Here is a 13,255-nt window from a genome sequence, read left to right on the forward strand (position 1 = left end):
TATTTACATGAAATGGTTTGGTCCAAAGCGAACGGCTTGCGAGTACGGTGACAATCCCCCCCCCCCTCTATTTACATGAAATGGTTTGGTCCAAAGCGAACGGCTTGCGGAGTTTGGTAAAGAAATCGCCATAGCTCGGTAACTACTTGTCCGATTAATATGAAACCTTGAAAAGGCACATCCTCAGGTCCCCAGCAATATACCTGGCAAGTTTCAAGTATATCGGACCCGTGGTTGTCGAGAAACAGCGGTCACAGACAAACATACAAACATACAAACATACACACAGAGATTACTGGAATTATAGATAGATATATATATATATATATATATATATATATATATATATATATATATATATATATATATATATATATTGTTGTGGATCCGGGGTCGGCGCTCCCCTTACCAAGGGGGGGTTAATCCCCTTGTCCTTTAAGCTGGCCGTCCCCCGTTCCTGGAAACTATAACGCTCCTTTGCGGGGGGTTGAGATTGGCCAGGGTGATTGGTCAAGATGGACTCCCAAATACCTGCTTAACAATCTCTCCGCAAAGCAGGGAGATAATTTCCGCTCGAACCACGGACAGATGGAAATTGCCGAGCGGTTTAGCAATCCGCGATTCGAGCTGTTAGCAATAAGACTAACCCGATTCTGAGCGGTTCAAATCGTGCCACCAGGACTCAATTGAGGAAAAGACGAAAGCGATCGAATGAGAGGAAATCAGAGGGTAGGAAAGAACAAATGTGATTTCTTAACTACACTATACAATAACCGAAGAAAGAGGAAACGAAAGAAGGGCATATACAAGAAGAAGAGCAAAAGGACACAGGGCAAGCTTACAGTCTTAAATATCATGCCCAGGACAATACAGACAGACTTACACGAAAGGGGAATAGCAGGAAGGAGGAGAAGGTCCAGGCAGATGGCAGGGGAGGAAGGTCCGGGCAGATGGTTCAGGCGTTGAGGTCCGGCTCCAGGTTCACGCTCCACTCCGGTCCACGCTTTGGTTCCACGGGGAAACCGGCAGGCAGCGCTGTTCATTGATCGTTGAACGCGAGCGGACCTTAGTTATCGGGGTTCATAAATCGGGGAGGGAGGCTTTGAACGTTCCTGACGCGCGGATGTTCGGCAGAAGTCCCAGCTAGAAGTCGTTCATGCACTCAGCTCTCACTCTCACTCTCTCGTCCTCCAGTCCTCCCGTCTAATCTCCTCTCAAGGCGCCGCGCTTGCGCTTATGTAGTGTCCATTTTGAAATCAAGCCGCCCACTTTTAGACACACCCACCGGTGAGCTCGCCTCGGCCCTGGTTGGTCGCGAGGGCTCACCGACTCCTCCCTTGGTGACACGTTGACGGGGCCACGCCTTTGTCCTTGGCGCTCCGCCCTTCTTCTCCAACTTGACCACGTGGTTAATGGCGTTTGATGCAGCGAACGCTGCTGGGCGAGCAGAGGCGCGTAACCCAATTTGGAGAGAGCCAAGCCGCAAAATGAATGGGAATTGACATGGGGCCTAGGTTATTTGATTAATGCAACGCAGAGTCAAACTATTGGAAACAGAGCCTTGACTAAAACACATACTAATGAAATAACTGAAGAAGGTTCCTATGGTGTCCTACGTGTTGCAATATGGCCTAACTAGGGTGCGACTTTTGGGAATATGAAAATGAATGAATGATCGTTTTAAGGCCATTTTCCCCGCTAGAGCAGGGGTTAGCCTTGCGGGCCCCATGACAATCATGGTTCCCTGTTTGAGGCAATGTTTTTATGGCCGGATGCCCTTCCTGACGCCAACCATTAGTCGCCTCTTACGATGCGCAGGGATACGGTGTACCTATTCTAAACCGGGGTACACACCGGGATCATTCATCCCAGCAAGCTGGTACTCAATTTGCCGACCTCGGAAGGATGACAGGCTGAGTCAACCCCCCTGGTGTTAATTCAGCGATCGACCGAGATTCGAACCCAGGATCCTAGGATCCCAAGCCTGCACCCTAACCGCTAAGCCAACACCAGGCTATAAATGGGAGATGGGGATATTTACAGGGAATTATTTACAAGAATTATTATTTACAAGTGAAGGTTCTAAAAACCGTAACACTGCACCCTTCTCTCCTCCAGGCACGTCCCGTGCCGACAAAACTTTAACTTGGTGTGACACTCAGGTGTCGTAACCCTCTACTTTTAACCTCACCCTGAGTGCGACATTTTAAAAACTAGATATGTCCGGCCTGCTGCGTTGCATTCTACCTAACTGACTCACGCCCACAGAAGAACCGAATTGCGGATTTAATTTTCCAAACTAAACATTTACGGTGGGGAGCATTATTTATAAAGAACACTACTATTTTGATTATTTACAAAACTACACCCAGGACCTGTCTTTTTGGGAAACAAAAGCAGAACTTTTGAAAAGGAGAAAATCATTGCCATGCACTGCACCGATACACCATACCACAAGCACCAACTTATAAAACTCACCAAAAGCACCCTACAGCACCAATAAGCACCATGACAAAAAAAAATGCACCAAACACATTTCAAAACAATAAATGATGTCTTCTCCTTGCTTGTCTGCTGGGCCGATGTTTCTGGTTGGTCTTCACGCTTGCTGCCTATTTAATAATAAAAGGGAACAAACCGTGTCCACTTTTTTAATTACGGCCAGCAGGGGCCAACTAAGGTGGTCCACCTGCATGGCTTAGGTGCCACCTCAACACAGTGGTCCGCAAGCAAATACCACTGGCCACAGTGGCTGGTCCCCAGCAGAGGTGCCAGGCCCCAAAACGTGGGGTCCATATGTGGTGCTATGCCACAGAACGTGTGGTCCATAAGGTGGTGTACCAGTGCAGGCTGGAGGCAGCGGAGGTGCGGGCACACAACTGCAGTCACCTGCGCACTCCCCCCGGGCCCAAAAGAAACAAATCCGTGAGTGGGGGAAGGAGGACAAGCAAAGCAGCGGGGCAAGATCGCAAGGGTACACATTAACACAAGGTAATGCAGAGTGAGGTGCGCTGGAGAGCGAGCGGAGAAAGCTCGTCCCTAGCGTACGTTCCCCCCCCCCCCCCCCCGTCACCTAATCTGCCCTTGCCCCTACCCCGTATTTACACAGTCTACAACTTCACAGATTTCGTCTCTAACGTCGTCCATCCCATTCCCCCTGGTTCCAAATTCATCATCAATCCCCCCTAAGGAGGAAGAGATGCAATCACAAACAGAACATCACCCCCACGTCATGGTGCGTCTTACATACTAAATATTTGCCAAACCATGGTGTGGAGTCTTCTCACCTTGGTGAGTGGATGCATATGGTGCGAAGAGATTTTCAATCCTAAACTACTTTCTAAATGTCTTTAACACACTTTACACTACCCGGGGTCTTTCCCTGCCAAACCATTGGCCTTCTTCACTCTATGTGGTTCTAAGAACCGAACTCCCATTGAACATACTGTGGCGCTCACCAATTTGGGGTCTCACTCCCCCGAATCTACTCCCTGTGCCCTCGCACAATTTCAGGGCTGGGTCGTGTGGCTCTCCCAGCAGGTCCGCTCACCTGCACACCTCTGCCACTGTAGTTGCCTCCGAGTTTACCTGCTCCTTACCCGAACCTATCTACCTGGGGAAGGCCCTCTGGCGCTCTCCCCACTCGGTGCCCTCCCTGGCACTGGGCTACCCGGGTCCGTCCTCCGGATCCTTGAGCCCCATTGAACACTAACTGGCTCCCAGAGCCTACCTGCGGCCTCACCTGGCCGACAGACTAACAGTGGCGGAGTGCTCAACCAATCACACACACTAACAGGCCACACGGACACGCCCAGCCAATTTATCTCACTAATGCACCCCTCAAGCAGTACTCTGCTACTCTCGCACCACAGATGCCAATATCCAACCACAATTTACCTACTCCCTCTACCTACTTTTAAACTACCCTCCCCGGGTACTCGTGAAGGGGGTCCATCCTCGCCCCACTCACCCTTTTGCACCATCCACTCCACACTACTCATTCCACACTCCACTCACTCCACACCATTGATTCCACACTCCATTCCGCATATTCCATCCAACCACTCATGCACTTGCACCTCTTGCAAGGCAATCACTCAATACAATTACACTCATCATGCTCACCACAAATACTCACGTCCAATTTCTCATTTCATCACTCTCACTCCAAACACATACCATCATCTAATCTAACTACTCCCTTCTGAAACTCGTGCTCCCCGTCTTCCCTTATGCTAAGCGCTCCCTCGTCGTTATTATCCATCTCATCTATTCTGCGTCCCCACTACAGGTACAATGTCACTACTTAAATCTACAGTTACCTATGGTCATCTTTCTAAGTCCCTATACATTTATCCAAGCCCTCCCTGGCTAGGTTTTCACTGCCATAACCCCATAAACTAAAGCTCATGTGCCCCAAGATGAGTAATGTGAATGGTAAAACTACCATCCATCACTACATCATATACCATTTGCCATCATCACTGCTACCATCAAATGTCCACTATACTACGAGCCTCTCGGTACGTCGTTACATCATTAAAGCTCGGCTTCGCAAAGCCGAGCAATGAATACGGGTGGTTTGTCGCCTGCAGGTTGGGTCCGTCCGGCATCGATTCTGGGGAGGAGGTTTCGTCGGACCAAGGCTCCAAGCACCATCCCTACGCAGGGCCTTGCGCTCCCAAGCGCGATGGCCCAGCCTTGCCCGGCCGGAGCGCCACCACCACAAGGGGGCGCCGCTCCGCACCCTCCTCCTTCCCCTCGAACCGGGCCGATCGCTTTGCCTGGCAAAGCGCGGATTCGACCGTGCATGGCGGGGCCCGGCCCGAATCGTGCACGGCGCTCCGAGCAGGAGCGACGCGACTACGATCCCGGCCGGCTCCCGCAGCACACAAAGCCCGTCACGGACCGAGAGCTCGCGCCGGCTATACGTCGGCCTAACCGCTGCCCCGGTCAACGTCAATGCTTGACTTGCATGCTCACACGCATACGCGACCCCTTTTACACTCACATTCGCACACCAAGTCATCCTCTCGCCTTCCATACACTTCATGCATTCCAGGCATTCCATTATTGCACTTTCTCCTCGTGCATTCTCTTCCCTACTCGCACCTACACACTCAGACGCACTCATAACACTCACGCACTCCGCGCGTGCACTCTCCCCCGTTCCGTACTCCGTAACCACCACGGGCATGCACTCTTCTGTTACATCCCCTGTAACACTCCCCATCACGCGCTCCACAACCAACTCAGGTGTGCCTCCTCGCACATGCTCCTCATCCGACTCACACTCCTGGTCACACTCACTCCTACTTCCACACTCTGCATCGCATTCTCCCTCGCACTCTGTATCACACTCGCGCTCCGGCGCCATTCGCACACGCGCGCCATTTCCACTCACACAGCGCACCACGGACCTCCCACAAACGCCCGCGGGACGCTGGGATCCCAAGCGCACAAAAATTCTTTTCGCGCCAAACACTCTCCTGCAAAATCTGTTTCACCATATACAGCCCAACTCACCTTTGGGATCCTCCTCTCCACACGCACCGGCAAATCTTTATAAGGATTAGCAAGTACGGCATCAGGATGCGAATACAGACTTTGGGCATATTCCATCACTTTCTCCGATTCCATTCCTACCTCTGCCGTCTCTCCAATCCCAATTTCAACTATAATTAATTCTTTAATTTCTTTTTCCGCCGCTGCATATGAATTTGCCCTGTCCAATTCGGCGGCCGTCGGGTTTTTCACACCCCGAGTCGCGATTTCTATCCCGGTCCACCCGGCTGTACCTTGCTTCAACTCACTCAACCTGCGCTCCTCTAGCCGCGTTACCTCATCGCGTACCCCCGCAACCTTTTCACTCAGCTTGCTCCCAAAGTTCTCCCCCATTTTTTTTATTCGGTCACCCATTCTGTTTCCAAACCCTTCAATTTGATCTCCCATATCATTGTTCAAATTGTTTAACCCGTCTTTCAATCCCCCAAATTTGCTTTCTAATTTATTAATGTTACTCCCTACTTCCTTCAATTGACCACCCATTCTATCTTCCATTCCCTCAATATTGGCGCTCATTTCTCCCATTTCCCTACTCAATTCTCCAATTTGATTTCCCAATTCATTTCTCATTCCCTCAATTTGGTTTCCCAACCCCATTTGTATGGCTGCCTGCAGCTGCGCAATGAGGTCCTGCATATTCATCCCCCCGATTTGCGCAGCGGGCGCGGCCCTCGTTGCCACGTGTGAGGCGCCGCCATTTTGTGTGCCTGCAACCCCTACTGCTGCATCTTCTTCAACCTCCTCTTCCATTTCTCCCACCTCTTCCCTGGGGTCCTGGGTTAACTCTAACCCCTCTTCTATCTCCCCCACCGGCATCCGATCGCCTTGACTATCCATGGCACGACCTTAATTTGGGTTTTAATAAAAAATTTGGCCGCTTCTAATTTTTGACCAAATTTTTTCACAATATAAAAAATTTGGTTCGGGCCCAAATCCCACTCCCAGACACCAATTGTTGCAGCCAATAAACAAAATTGGTGCCCAAAATTGTCTAAAAAATTTAGTCCCAGGTTCCAGATCCCAACTCCTGACTACCAATTGTTGTGGATCCAGAGTACGGTGCTCCCCTTACCAAGGGGGGGGGGGGGGTTAGTCCCCTTGTCTTTTAAGCTGGCAGTCTCTGATCCTGGAAATGTTAATGCTTCTTTGCGGGGGGTTGAGATTGGCCAGGGTGATTGGTCAAGATGGACTCCCAAATACCTGCTTACCAATCTCTCCGCAAAGCAGGGAGATAATTTCCGCTCGAACCATGGACAGATGGAAATTGCCAAGCGGTTTAGCAATCCGCGATTCGAGCCGTTAGCAATAAGACTAACCCGATTTTGAGCGGTTCTAATCGTGCCACAGGTACTCAATTGAGGAAAAGACGAAAGCGATCGAATGAGAGGAAATCAGAGGGTAAGAAAGAACAAATATGATTTATTAACTACACTATACAATAACCCAAGAAAGAGGAAATGAAAGAAGGGCATATACAAGAAGAAGAGCAAAAGGACACAGGGCAAGCTTACACAGTCTTAAATATCATGCCCAGGACAATACAGACAGACTTACACAAAAGGGGAATAGCAGGAAGGAGGAGAAGGTCCAGGCAGATGGCAGGGGAGGAAGGTCCGGGCAGATGGTTCAGGCGTTGAGGTCCGGCTCCAGGTTCACGCTTTGGTTCCGCAGCGAAACCCGGCAGACAGCGCTGTTCATTGATCGTTGAACGCGAGCGTACCTTAGTTATCGGGGTTCATAAATCGGGGAGGGAGGCTTTGAACATTCCTGACGCGCGGATGTTCGGTAGAAGTCCCAGCTAGAAGTCGTTCGTGCACTCAGCTCTCACGCCAGCTCTCTCTCTCTCGCTCCCGTCCTCCCGTCTCATCTCATCTCCTCTCAAGGCGCCGCGCTTATATAGTGTCCCTTTTGAAATCAAGCCGCCCGCTTTTAGACACACCCACCGGTGAGCTCGCCTCGGCCCTGGTTGGTCGCGAGGGCTCACCGACTCCTCCGTTGGTGACACGTTGACGGGGCCATGCCTTTGTCCTTGGCGCTCCGCCCTTCTTCTCCAACTTGACTGCGTGCGTAATGGCGTTTGATGCAGCGAACGCTGCTGGGCGAGCAGAGGCGCGTAACCCTATTTGGAGAGAGCCAAGCCGCAAAATGAATGGGAATTGACATGGGGCCTAGGTTATTTGATTAATGCAACGCAGAGTCAAACTATTGGAAACAGAGCCTTGACTAAAACACATACTAATGAAATAACTGAAGAAGGTTCCTATGGTGTCCTACGTGTTGCAATATGGCCTAACTAGGGTGCGACCTTGGACCTTTGGGAGATGGAGATATTTACTGGGAATTATTTACAAGAATTATTATTTGCAAGTGAAGGTTCTAAAAACCGTAACAATATACACACATCATTTTTGGCCCTATCTCTTAATGGTGAAGTATCACTTAATAACTTTAGAAATTCTCATATCTGGATCCGGATTCCGATCTTCATCAACATCAAATCGATTAAGTCCTTGTCATACACCCAACCTGTCCGCCAAGGTTTGTCTCAATCTGTCTACAACTTTTTGAGATATCCTGTTGGTGTTCATAGACAAGCAGATAGGAGTAAAAACATTTCCTCCGACCACCTTTGGTGGAAGACGTAACTAGAACGGCACTCGGTAGAGCGCATACCTCCGCCAGGCTGAACAGTTTACATTTTGTATCCGACTCATAGGCCGGATCTGTATCCGGACCTGATTCAAAATCTAATCGCTTGTTTTTGTCAACCTAAACATCTCATCCACATAGTTTTGTCCCAAGGCATCCACAACTTTTTGAAATATCATGCTATTTATCGGTTTTAGCCCAATCACTCAATGGTGAAGAATCACTTTTAAAATCTCAGATGCAGATCACCAGATCCATCTATCAGATCTGTATACCAGCAGTAATACACTCGTTACTCTACCTTGAACGCTTGTTGGACATTATAAGGACAAACGAAAGCAGAAAGTACAGAAAAAGCAATGGAAAGGTGAGGGACACAACCACCACAAATTCCAACTGAGTACGATACAGTCGAGCAAACAATGGCGAGGAGGTGGCATGGACTAAGGAAATACCACACAGTACATACAACAGAGCACAGCATCCTAGAAACATGCACATTCCTGGATTCAGGAAGAGCAATTGCCTGATTTTCTGACAACAGGGACTATACGATTTTTTATCATTATGAATCGATTTTTTGAAACTATGCCGGATTTTAAGAGTTGCAACATTTTAGAATGCTGGGATTATCGACATTGCATTGTGGTGATAAGAAGTTATAGAAAAAACAAACAACCATCCCACCGGCCTCCACAAATTGTTATATGCTCAAGGAAATTTTGGAACTTACATGAAGATGCACACCTCAATCACAGAACCAAAACGTTCTCTGATAAATTACCGATCACTTCAACAAGCATCATATATGGCCTACTGTGTAAAGTGAACCCTCGGCACCAAGCTCTATATCATCGAGACAGGGCAGAGACCTGGTGACTGTTTCCATGGACACTTACAGGATGACAAAACCAACAGCACAGATCTCTTAAGGTCAACAGCCCGATACTTCAACCTGCCCAAAACATGTATCGCGAAGAAGACAATTTGTGCAACCCCACTCCAGGATGGCACTGGAGAGACCCAAGTCTCTGTTTACCCAAGTTATCATGAGACCCAAGTTATCATGTAATAAGGTATCATGTAGACTGTAGAGTTATCATGTAGTAAGATCTTGTATACCAAAAAAAAAAATTAACCCCCCCCCGCCTCCTCCCCCAAAGCCCTCTCCCTTCCACAGATCTCCCGATGTCCCTGCTCTCCATCTTGTTCTCCCGCTCCCTTTATCATATGCTTTATGCTTTATGTGTCAGTTTGTCTTTTTGTGATCAATGTTAGCTCTTACACGAGCCTCGATCTTGTAAACAAAAAAAAATAAAAAATCCGTGTATAGTGAGTTATCATGTAATAAGGTATCAGTGTATAGTGGGTTATCATGTCAATGGGTATCAGTGTATAGTGAGTTATCATGTAATAAGGTTTCAGTGTGTAGTGGGTTATCATGTTGTAAGGTATCAGTGTATAGTGAGTAGTCATGTTGTAATATATCGGTGAATAGTGAGTTATCATGGGGATTGGTATCAGTGTATAGTGAGTTATCATGTAATAAGATATCAGTGTATAGTGAGTTATCATGTAGTAAGATATCAGTGTATAGTGAGTTATCATGAAAATGGGTATCAGTGCATAGTGAGTTATCATGTAGTAAGATATCAGTGCATAGTGAGTTGTCATGGGGATTGGTGTCAGTGTATAGTGAGTTATCATGTAATAAGATATCAGTGTATAGTGATTTATCATGTAATAAGATATCAGTGTATAGTGAGTTATCATGTAATAAGATATCAGTGTATAGTGAGTTATCATGTAATAAGATATCAGTGTATAGTGAGTTATCATGCAGCAAGGTATCAGTGTATAGTGAGTTATCATGGGGATTGGTATCAAGGTAGTCAGGCATTTATCACAAGGTAAGTCAGGTATTTGGCTATTGTGAGATATATTTTGTCCTGAATTTGGGGCACACTGATGCAATGATAAACATTCCAAATTGCATCATTTGAGTCTCCAAGCGAGCGATACATTACAGCATTGCAAAACATCTTCAATGGAGCTTTCATTCAACCGAGCTCGTATTTAGGTCAAGCCTTGCGAAGCCGCCTTTCATCGAACAATATCACGGATTGGAAACACAGTAACAAGACCTCACAAGTGGTGACCATTCCATCAGGAAATGGCGACAAATAAAACATGGAAATCCCAGATGTTCCATTCCAACACGAAAAGGTGGCCTATTCGTTTTTCAGTTTTGTATCAAACTTTCACGAACATCGGGTGACCATCCGTAAGCCTTATAAGCTCTTTCTAGAGTAAGGGGTGATATGAGTGTGCATCAAAAGGACTGGCAGGGTAGTGTTGAGGTTTATATGCACTGGTCTAGCTTTGGTTAGAATCTCGACTCAGCCATAACTCATCAACCTGGTGTTTCCCATCAATGTGTGCACCATCCATCGGAAGGACTTTCAGCCAGAAGACCCATTTGCCAACACTGGCACCTTCGAGTCCAGGTGTTTCATTTCGGCCTAGTTTGTCATTGATCCAAACACTCTTCAGTACACACCCACTTCCGCAAAGTTTTCTGGTCAATCTCAAGCCCATCAGAAGTAATATTTTGGGACAAGCGGCTGAGTTATCGCCGGCGTCCTGAACAAATTACAAATTCCTCTCCCAAGTGACCGCTGGGAAGGCAATGGCAAACAATCCCGAAAAATGAAGAATCTTTGCTGGTCACAGGAGCCATTAAAACCCTTGCCAGAAATTGCTTCGACAACACCGACACTCTGTAGAGAGTCTGGTACAACTACAATGTGAGCTATCCCAAGCTGCTACTCAAAGTTTGCAAAGTACAAAACATCACATATGCTTTTCCATGATTGAGAACATGCTTTCACAGAACCATACCGTATGGGAATTGAATTTTTGAGATCTTCGTTCTACATGTAGCAGCAATCCATGACAGAGACAGAGACACCACCTTTAGAGGCCAGTTTTTCCCCGCAGGGCAGGGGTTGGCCTTTTTCGGGCACCGTGGTCCCCTTTTTGAAACAATGTTTTATGGCCGGATGCCCTTCCTGCCGCCAACCCTGTTAGTCGCCTCTTGCGACACACACGGAATTACCAGTGAACTGGTGCTCAATTTGCCGACCTCAGAAGGATGACAGGCTGAGTCAACCCCCCTGGCATTAATTCAGCGATCGACCGGGATTCGAACCCAGGATCCTAGGATCCCAAGCCTGCACCCTAACCGCAAGGCCAACAACAGGTAGCAGCAATCCAGGAAGTATCAAAATACACACCTTACTTATTTAACTTACAACTGCCTGCTCCGTTTCCAATCAATGGTGGTCGTGCAGCTTCGTTTCTCTGCTAAAAAGTTCCAGCACCTACAGCAAAAGACTTTTTGACGGATCGCTGGGCTGGGGGAGGAGGGGTAATGACGTGATCTTTAGCTCATGATTACAACGGCCCAAAAGATATTGGCCCACGACCATCAACTCCGACCAACTGTGCACACATGCACTGCCACCTTGCTTCAACTTTAGCTCCTAAATAAGTCACCCGATTGGATATTATTAATCAATCAAAAAATCAATTCTGTTCAGCGAGCCTGCAATGTACCGAAACCAAATGCTCGGTACCACGATGACGACATAAAGTGTATTCACTTAACAGGTCAGAAGAAGAGGCCAACCAATCTCAACCCCTCTGCCTTAAACCTCAGGAACCTCCATTCATTCATTCAGCCACAAACCATTCCAGACAGACAATTTTTCCAACCAGTCATCCAAAGCCATGCACAGAAAAGAAAATCTCGACGGGACTACCTTGGTACTATTTAACTTCTCACAGGGTAGGAGGCATTTGTAACAGTAAGGTATTGCTCTTCACTGTGGCTCAGTGGTTATACCTCCCAACTAGATATCAATGATGTCCCCTACCTCAATGACATTGCCTCCCAAGAGGTTTAGACAGGGCTTGATGCTCTATCACCACAGGTAGAGTCCTCCACATCCTCTCACCGAGTTTTGCACCCACAGCCAATTCAATCCAACTTCGCTGCTCTTCAGCCGGAAATTTAAAAGTATTTTAAAGTAAAATTTACCCTGCGGTATGCACTTAAAAATATAACCATCTTTAGAGGCCATTTTTCCCCACAAAGCGGGGGTTGGCCTTTTTCGGGAACCGTGGTTGTTGTTGTTTTTCGGTCCCCTTTTTGAAGCAATGTTTTACAGCTGGATGCCCTTCCTGACGCCAACCCTTTTTGCTGCCTTTAACGACAAACAGGGAATTACCAGTGAACTGGTACTCAATTAGCCGACCTCGGAAGGATGACAGGCTGAGTCAACCCCCCTGGCGTTAATTCAGCAATTGACCGGGATTCGAACCCAGGATCCTTGGAATCCTAAGCCGGCACCCTAGCCGCTAGCCCAACACCAGGGTATGCACTTGCTACCCTCATTTGTACACCACCTCCAAGTTGACCGTCCCAAGCTTATGGTTATCACTATATCCTTTTTCCAGTCTGCGGCATTGCCTTCTTGTATGAAAGAACTTTTGACAGTTTTAATTATTTATTTTTTTGGAAATTAATATTAAAAAGAAGAAGACGTCATGCAGAGCACGATACTTGCAAAATCCACCCCCCACCCCAAAGAAAAAAAATTCCATTGATAGAGCAAATTGTCCATTTCATCAAGATTAAAATTGACAATCTTGATCAAAACTCGGGTCAACAGGTAGAAAAGTGACGATTTTTCAGATGAAAAATGATGATTTTGTAAGGTTGACCTTTGACCTTTTGACCTCACAAATATTTAGTTTCCCTATTTAGTGACTCAATGTGCAAATTCTGTTCAATTTTCAAGTCAATCGGATGAAAATTGAGGATTTTAAAAACTTGACCTATGTTGACCTTTTGGCCTATGTTGACCTCAAACATAGTTGGTGGTTGAATTCAGTGACCAGATATGCAAGTTCTCTTCAAATTTCAGTGTCAATCGGATGAAAATTGAGGATTTTAGAAATTTGCCCTATGTTGACC

General features: G+C 47.1%; 1 protein-coding gene across 10 annotated transcripts in view; it reads right to left on the minus strand.

Moving 5' to 3' along the window:
* The window catches only part of LOC137433791 (zinc finger TRAF-type-containing protein 1), a 40,064-nt gene that overhangs the window by 16,466 nt on the left and 10,343 nt on the right, over positions 1 to 13,255 (minus strand). The window contains exon 1 of one of the 10 annotated variants that reach the window (XM_068126135.2): positions 11,529 to 11,592. The exons of 8 other annotated variants lie outside the window; for them this stretch is intronic. The gene's annotated coding sequence lies outside the window, so the exon portion shown is untranslated. Of the gene's footprint in view, positions 1 to 883; positions 1,672 to 11,528; positions 11,593 to 13,255 lie in introns of those variants that run through there. One more of the 10 variants, XM_068126136.2, reaches the window with a different exon arrangement.

The sequence above is a fragment of the Myxine glutinosa genome, chromosome 10, assembly GCF_964187855.1.
Source record: "Myxine glutinosa chromosome 10, kmMyxGlut1.1, whole genome shotgun sequence".
Taxonomy (NCBI): Eukaryota; Metazoa; Chordata; class Myxini; order Myxiniformes; family Myxinidae; genus Myxine; species Myxine glutinosa.